At 38.0% G+C, this 8,367-nt stretch overlaps 1 pseudogene; it reads left to right on the top strand.

Moving 5' to 3' along the window:
* The first annotated feature begins 696 nt into the window (after nt 1-696).
* LOC140284432 (uncharacterized) lies at nt 697-8,080 on the top strand (annotated as a pseudogene).
* The last annotated feature ends 287 nt before the right edge of the window (nt 8,081-8,367 follow it).

Here is an 8,367-nt window from a genome sequence, read left to right as displayed (position 1 = left end):
GCATTATAGGAACTTGTTTGTGAGAACAAAAATTGTGCTCTGTCTGGGTAGGAGACTGCACTTATGGATCTGAGCAACAGCTTTATTTTTTTACATTTAAAAGCCTTCCCATGTATCTGAAGATAAGAGAGTAATGAGTATTACATTTTATACACTAAAAAATGTAGCAAGTATACATGTTGGTTCTTGGTTATTGCACTTGGAAAAATAAACTTTATATTCTTTAAACACATTTTGTGGTTTTCTCAATACTGAATTTATTGAAACTACCGTAATTTCCGGACTGTAGAGCGCACCTAAATATAAGGCACACCCAATAATTTTAAAATGTGGGTGTCCACATGATATATTGTCAAAGAAAAGATGTTAGATGTGAGTATTTTTAAACTTTTAATCAAATGCTTATGGCAACATAAACAAACACATACTGCAAATGCTATTTTTCTCGAACTGCCTGTATCACAGATGGTTTTAACTTAAATACCTATCGGTAAAGCAAAAATGTTGCCTTGTGTGTGTACAGTGACATTTCTTGCTCCTCTTGAACTACTAATAATCACCTTATTTCTCCCTATAATTTACACATTTTGCATAGTTAACTCTATTGCATACTTGTTATATTCTAACGCTCACTCTTACAGATCTTTAGTCTTTATTTTTCACTTTTTAGCGGTGTGTCGGGTTCTCTAGCTTAGCATGGCTACCAGGTCTCTTCCTCTATCTCCTGCTTTCACCTGCTCCGTGTGTCAGATGTTTAGTTACTCCTCTGCCTCCTTTAGTGGCAGTACATGTAACAAATGTAGTCTTTTTTTAGTTTTGGAGGCGAGGTTATCTGAATTGGAAGCTCGGCTCTGCACTGTTGAAAACCACCCAATAGCGAGCCAGGCCCCTTTAGCCAGTGCGGAGCCAACTAGCGTAGCTAGCTCCATTAGTCGTCCCCGAGCAGATCCCAAGCAGCCGGGACCTAAGAATGGCTGGGTGACTGTCAGGAAGAAGAAGAGTCAAACTCCTAAAGTCAAGCCTGTGGTTAACCATCAACCTGTCCACGTTTCAAATAGATTTTCCCCACTCAGCAACACACCCGCTGAGGACAAAACCCTGGTAATTGGCAGCTCTATAGTCAGAAACGTGGCGTTAGCGACACCAGCGACCATAGTCAAATGTATTTCAGGGGCCAGAGCAGGCGACATAGAATCATATTTAAAACTGCTTGCTAAGGATAAGCGGAAATACAGTAAAATAGTTATTCACATCGACAGCAATGGTTACGCCAGTCGGAGGTCACAAAATTAATGTTGCATAAAGTGTGTAATTTTGCCAAAACAATGTCAGACTCCGTAGTTTTCTCTGGACCCCTGCCAAATCTGACCAGTGATGCCATGTTTAGTCGCATGTCCTCCTTCAATCGCTGGTTTTCTTGATGTTGTCCAGCAAACAACGTAGGCTACATAGATAATTGGCAATCTTTCTGGAGAAAACCTGGTCTGATGAGGCTACCCACCTCATGCTACCCCCCCATTAATAAACACAAAAGGAGCAAATCCTCTTGTGCAAACAAAATTTAAAACAAAAACTTTAATTGAACAAAAACATGAAACTATTAAATGTGGTTTGCTGAATATTAGATCTCTCCTTTCGAAGTCTCTGTTAGTGAATGACTTGATTTGTGATCATCATATTGATATAGTTTCTCTTACAGAAACCTGGCTGTAGCAGGAGGATCATGTTAGCATTAATGAATCAACTCCCTCTGACTATTCAAATGTTCATGTTCCTCGAACCACAGGCAGAGGAGGAGGAGGAGTGGCAGCTATCTTCAGATCAGGGTTACTAATCAGTCCTAGACCCAAGATTAGTTTTAGCTCTTTTGAATCTCTGATTCTCAGTTTTTCCCACCCAAAGTGGAATTCACAAAAACCTTGTGTGTTTGTTGTTGTGTATCGTCCACCTGGCCCTTATTCTGAGTTTCTGTCTGAATTCTCAGAGTTTTTATCCCAGTTTGTGGTGAGTACAGATAAAGTCATTGTAGTGGGTGACTTTGATATTCATGTGAATGTTGAAAATGACAGCCTAAATATTAACATTAATTCTATATTAGACTCTATTGGATTTTCTCAAAGTGTTCACATACCTACTCTGCCTTAATCATACCTTTGATCTTGTGCTGACTGATGGCATTGAGAGTGAACGGTGTTCCCTCAAAATCCTGTCTTGTCTGGCCATTTTTTGATAACTTGACAATACGACTTCTGAGAAGAATATTACATGTAGAAGATGTCTATCAGAGAATGCTGTAACCAGATTTAAAGAGTTGATTTCATCATCCTTTTCTTCACTGCCATGTGCAGATATGACAGAGGACGGCTACCTAAATTTTCCTCCAGTTGAACTTGACTCTCTTGTTGACAGCACTATAGTTTCAATGCATACAACACTGGACAATGTTGTCACTCTGAAAAGGAAGGTAATCAGTCAGAAAAGATTGGCTCCTTGGTATTATTCACAGTTGCGTGCGTTAAAGCAGACTGCAAGAAAGCTGGAGAGACAGTGGCATTCCTCTAATTTAGAAGAGTCTCAATTAGTCTGGAAAGATAGTTTAATAACTTAAAAGAAAGCACTTCGTAAAGCTAGAACTGCTTATTATTCATTATTGATAGAAGAGAATAAGAATAATCCCAGGTTTCTCTTCAGCACTGTTGCCAGGCTGACAAAGAGTCCGAGCTCTGTTGAGCCATGTATTCCTTTAACTCTCAGCAGTGATGATTTCATGAGATCTATCACAAAGAAGATTGATGTAATCCTTTCCACTATTATCACTGATGTATCATCAAGTACAGCAGCTTTAGAAGTATCTTTAGAACCTGATTTGTATTTAGATAACTTCTGCCCAGTTGATCTCTCTGAACTAACAACAGCAATCATCTCTTCTAAACCATCAACTTTTCCCCTTAATTGACACTTCCATATTGGATTTGATCAATCTGTCTTTGTTGACAGGATATGTACCTCAGACTTCTAAGGTTGCTGTAATTCAACCTTAACTTAAAAAACCTACTCTTGATTCAGAAGTGTTGGCTAATTATCAACCTGTATCCCATCTCCCTTTTTTGTCAAAGTTCTTGAAAAAATAGTTGCAGTTCAACTTTGTGATCATTTACATAGAAATAATCTGTTTGAAGAGTTTCAGTCAGGATTCAGAGTGCATCATAGCACAGAAACAGCACTGATGAAAGTTACCACTGATCTCCTCTCCTCTTCTGTGCTTGTCCTGTTGGATCTCAGTGCTGCATTTGATACGATCGATCACAGCATTCTGTTACAGAGACTTGAACATGTTATTGGGATAAAGGAACTGTATTAGGCTGGTTTAAGTCATATTTATCTGATAGATTCCAGTTTGTCCTTGTAAATTAAGAATCTTCCTCATACACCAGAGTAAGTCATGGAGTCAGAGAGAATTTCACTGCACATTGTACTATGTATGATTATGTATGTGACAAATAAAACTCTTAAATCTATAAACACAGTCAAATACTAAACTGATACAAATGAAAACAATACACCATTTCAACATCATGTTTTCAGTATTCATGTTGTAATTCATGTTGTCAGAAATCTTAAAAAACCTTGAGAGCAGTGCAGAGCTTTTGAAATTTGAGGTAAAAATGGGGCTTTTTGAAGGACCATTATGGTGACTCATGAAGTAAGGGCAAGTTACCACAGAAATTGATTTATTATTATTATTATCTTGAAAATTAACCGGGTGTTTTATTTTGTTTCTGCGCATGACTTCTTGTACCGCACAATCTGCTCTTTGCAGTGTTGCTGCGTTGTGCTCCGGCATCCGGCAGAAATATATAACAGGTTCAGCATCCAACATTGAGAAATTAACAATAAATAAACATTTAATTTTCAATTGAAGACGTTGCTGACATTTCAATTGCAAAATTAATGTTGACTCAACCGGTGGAAATTGATTGACGACCGGTACTGATGGAGTTAACCGAAATTAAACTTTGATTCATGTTTCCTTGATATCTGAGTAGTATGCTGGGCTGCAATAAAAATATCTCCACATTAAAATGCATTTTTTTTCTCACAGTCATCTACCACTTAAGGTGCTCTCCACCTACATTTTTAGCTTGGTGTGCTCCTCTTCCAGTGACTGGTGTGACTGACTGACTCACTTACGGTAGCGGTAACATCAAAGTCCGACTTGTGTGTGGTAGTTACCATAGAGAGTGCATGTTGTTGATGACGTGCAGCAAGTATGCCCAAACTGAGCCACTCTTTTATTAAACAGTCGCGCTACGTTTGGCTTTTCAAATATTAATCACCACAATTTAAGCAAAAATAAATAAATAAATAAATACCAAGGACACGACCTCGGTGTCCTCTATGGTAGTTACGGCCTTGCTTAGTGCTAACTAAGCTGAAAAAACAACGGACACCTCTCAGGAGAGTATTGGGGAAAACCAGAACAGGACACTTTTGATCTTATCTAGGTCAAAGTAAACGAAAGGTGATATTATATGAAATAATGCAACTGTTAACCAATGTTTCTGGCTGTTTCTTATTGTACTTTATTTTTACACAGGAAAATAACATTGTTTGTTCGTTATTCATACGTCTTAACTTCACAGATATCCATCTGAATTTTGAGACTCATAATGAAAGTGAAGGTGTTTTTAGAATACGATGAACAAATATTTATGAGACGGAGAAATGAAGAAACAAGTTCCTTTGTTGCACCCTTGTTGCAGGATCATGAGCCAGAATGGGTGGCCTTACAAGACATGCCCAGGCAGACGTCACAACAGTTTCAGGCATACCATTGGCTTGTAGCGTAAACCTATATCACGCCTCGCCTCCGCGAATCAAACTCAGAAAACCTCGAAGGAAAGTTACAGGAAAAAGTTAGAGAAGAAAGTCGGTGAAGAAGATGACGAGCAGAGAGTTTTAAGATTGATGGAATGAGAGTCTGGCGGATAGTCTTTGAAAATGGCAGGAGAGGAAGATGAGATGTTAGAAGAAGGTCCGAACAAAGACAGAAAGAGAAGAATGTAGTAGAAAGATACATTTGCGTTTTTGTTCGTCTGTCATCCTGTCTCCTTTCTACAGCACGCTTTAAACGCATCCTCACCTATTTTGCTCACCAAGAGAGCCAGCGTTAAGCTTGTCAACCTTTTTGTCAATCTTTTGTGAATTTAAGTTCACCTCATCAGAGTTGGTCAGCGACCAAAATCAACTCAACCCTTGGACAATTTTGTCATTATTTGCGGTGAATTCCGACACACCACCCGTTCGTTTTCCAATCCACCGGAAGCCACCAGAAGCCACTCCAGCACAGGAGAGCGACTGGTCCAGTTCCCGAAAGTCAACCACAACGAAGGCGGCGAGACATACCAGAATCGTAAGATTCTGTCTTTTTCCTTCGATTGAAGGTCGTGCCCAAAAACGAGGTAAAATAAGACTTATTCACATAGTGAGAAATTTCCGATAAATCCTTATATCTTATCACATCATGCTACGTGTGTCCGCTATATATATATATATATATATATATATATATATCAAAAGCCAGAGTGTTTATTTTTAACACAGCAGCAATAAGGCAGGTTGAGGATCTCAAAGCAGAGCAAAGGAAAGGCTGTAGCGCTCTCCTCAGTAACTATGGCTGAGGACGAGTGCAGCTATGAAAGTTAACATGAACAAAAAACCTCTCCACTCTAGGAGGAAAACAGAAAAGCTATGAATGATAACAAAACAAGGTCACACTCTCATATTGAGGTGGATTTAAACAAGGACGCTCTCTTAAAAAACGAGGCACTATGAAACGTTAACTATTAACTTGAAGCTCGCTTTTAACGGCAGTACAAAAGGTCTTAAAGAACACAACACAAAACCGCTCCACTAGGGGAGGAACTATGGAACATTACAAATCAAAACTCTCCAAAAAAATGGAGGAACAGAACAGAGCTATGAAGCTTACAGTGAGCAATAAATAATCTATGACTATGAAATAAATTACAAAGAAATACGCTCTGCAGGAGAGTCGCTCGAGGTAACTATGGCTTGGAAGCTATGAAGACTATGGAACACGAGGTGAGTCATGAAGCTCAAACGGAGACAACATACTGGCACAAGACAAGGGAGACGCAGACTATTTGAGCACATGAGGGACCAAGGGACGAGATAAGACATGAAACAGAACGTAAATCATGACATATTGTTGGTGCCCCGCTATATATAATTTGGCTACACACCTTTACACAGAAGGCATATTTTGTTATGAAGAAAATGATGCGCTTGTATTAATGTTTAAGACTTTATACAAAAATTACTGTGTACACAGTGTCTTTCAACACCATCAGGTTTGACAGATCCACACTCGGAGAGGAACTGTCAACAGGAGACTACAGAACATCATTGTGTATTTGCAAGGTGGCTTAGAAATTACAAGAAAACTGGAGAACCGGTTATTGATCTGAAAGCTGAAGCTCAACCAGCATTGATTTCCAGAATGCTTAAAGTCATAGTGTTTTTGAAAAGTGATGGTGAGACAATTAAACCTGAGCATACTGAGGTTAAATGGTTCAAACAACACGGTGATAGATATTATTACAGTCAAAAGGATTCATGTTCTGTTTGGTAAGCGCAAAGAAAAGTGAAACTGAAAAGCATACACTGAAAAGAATCATTGGCCGTTGTGCCTATAACAAGACTATGGTTAGGTTTTCAGTAAGTAGGGGGAAAGTGCAAGCATTGTTGTGCCATTGTCACCACTGAGATGCATTTAGGGACAAGGATATTTATAGACTAAAACATTACTGTTTCTCTGAAAAATATATTATATATTACATATTTTCAATATTCTAATAAACAAAGCTCATGACTTGGAAGTTGACTGGCTACTTCAAGTTATTTTCTTATTTTTATTCAGCATCTCTGACAAATAAGCAATCAGAATGGAGAATAAATGCCTTTATTGCCAAGTAAGTTTGCACATACAAGGAATTTGGTGAGCCAACACAATAAAAGAGACAGGACAGAGAGAGGTGTTGGTGTGGTGGGGTTAGGGGATCATGAGAGATGTGCAGCTTCAAAGGGCCCTTCTCCTGTTGTACTGGCGGAGCATGTGTTTAGTTTGCTGGGATTAGTGGGTCTTTGTCTTTCAAAGCGGCAGTAAATCTTGTTTGTAGTACATAAAAATATACCAATGATATCAAATCAAATTTGTTGCCAATCTTTGACATATCCAAGACTCTAGTTACCAACAAAGCCCGATCTGTATTATATTTATTTTATAGAAATGTTTTCGTGTTTTTTGAAAATAATTAATTAAAATAATTAAACTGTCATTTAAAAGGTTAAAATCCTAAAAATGATTGAATGTTAAGTATTTTTGAGCAGGACGGAAGTTGCTTAAAGCATTTATAGTGATATAATATTGATGTATGATGTGTGTATCTGGAAGATATCCAATACTAGGATCTGTCACAGATGTGTATCCGGAAAATATCCTATACTAAGATTTGCTACGGGTGTGTATACGGAGGGTATCCTATACTAGGATCTGTTACAGATTAGATCTTCCCATATATCCCCTTAAACATTTTGGATATGTGGCAGATACATAAACTTGTCTACTGTTGGATCTCTCTGGATATTAGGCCTTTTAGTGCAGTGCAATGACAGCGTGATTATCCATGCTTGTTATTTATTAGAGGTTTAAAAGTAAGTTCTCACCTTATTATTGTCTCTGCCACATAAAAGAAGCCTCAGTTAGCCACTTCAGTTCTATTAGGCTAAGATAAAAATTAGCTGTTAAGTAAAAATGTTTTGTCAGTTTTTACTAATTTCACACCAATGTCTTTGACATTTTTTTTGTATCCTCTACAACTCAAAGGGAAGTCAAAAAGAAGAGAGTCCCCATTTCTTCAGTGTTTCTAGAAAAGTGAGTTACATAAAGCTCAGTACTTTAGTGGTAATATAAATATTAATTGATTAATATTGATGAATTCATTTACAAAGAAGGAACTGTATTAATAAAAAGTATTTTTCATTGATAAAGTGCTAATTTGACTCATTTGACTGCAATTGATGCAAACATCAACGATGGAGTAATATAATTAAATGGATTGTACTTGTATAGTGCTTTTCTAGTCTCGCTGACCACTCAAATCGCTGTTAACACCACATGCCATATTCACCCATTCACTCACACACTCATACAGCACGTCTTAGTCTATGCATAACTACATGCTTCCTACTCCATACATACACATTCATACACTGATAGGCAACGTGGGATTCAGTGTGTGTATGTGCTTGTTTGTGTGTATGCATGCGTGCGCGTTTGTGTGT

The sequence above is a fragment of the Leuresthes tenuis genome, unplaced genomic scaffold (genome assembly GCF_036924035.1).
Source record: "Leuresthes tenuis unplaced genomic scaffold, fLeuTen1.0.hap1 SCAF_24, whole genome shotgun sequence".
NCBI lineage: Eukaryota > Metazoa > Chordata > Actinopteri > Atheriniformes > Atherinopsidae > Leuresthes > Leuresthes tenuis.
The sequence above is the reverse complement of the archived record's forward strand: the minus strand, read 5'-3'. Positions and strand labels throughout refer to the sequence as shown.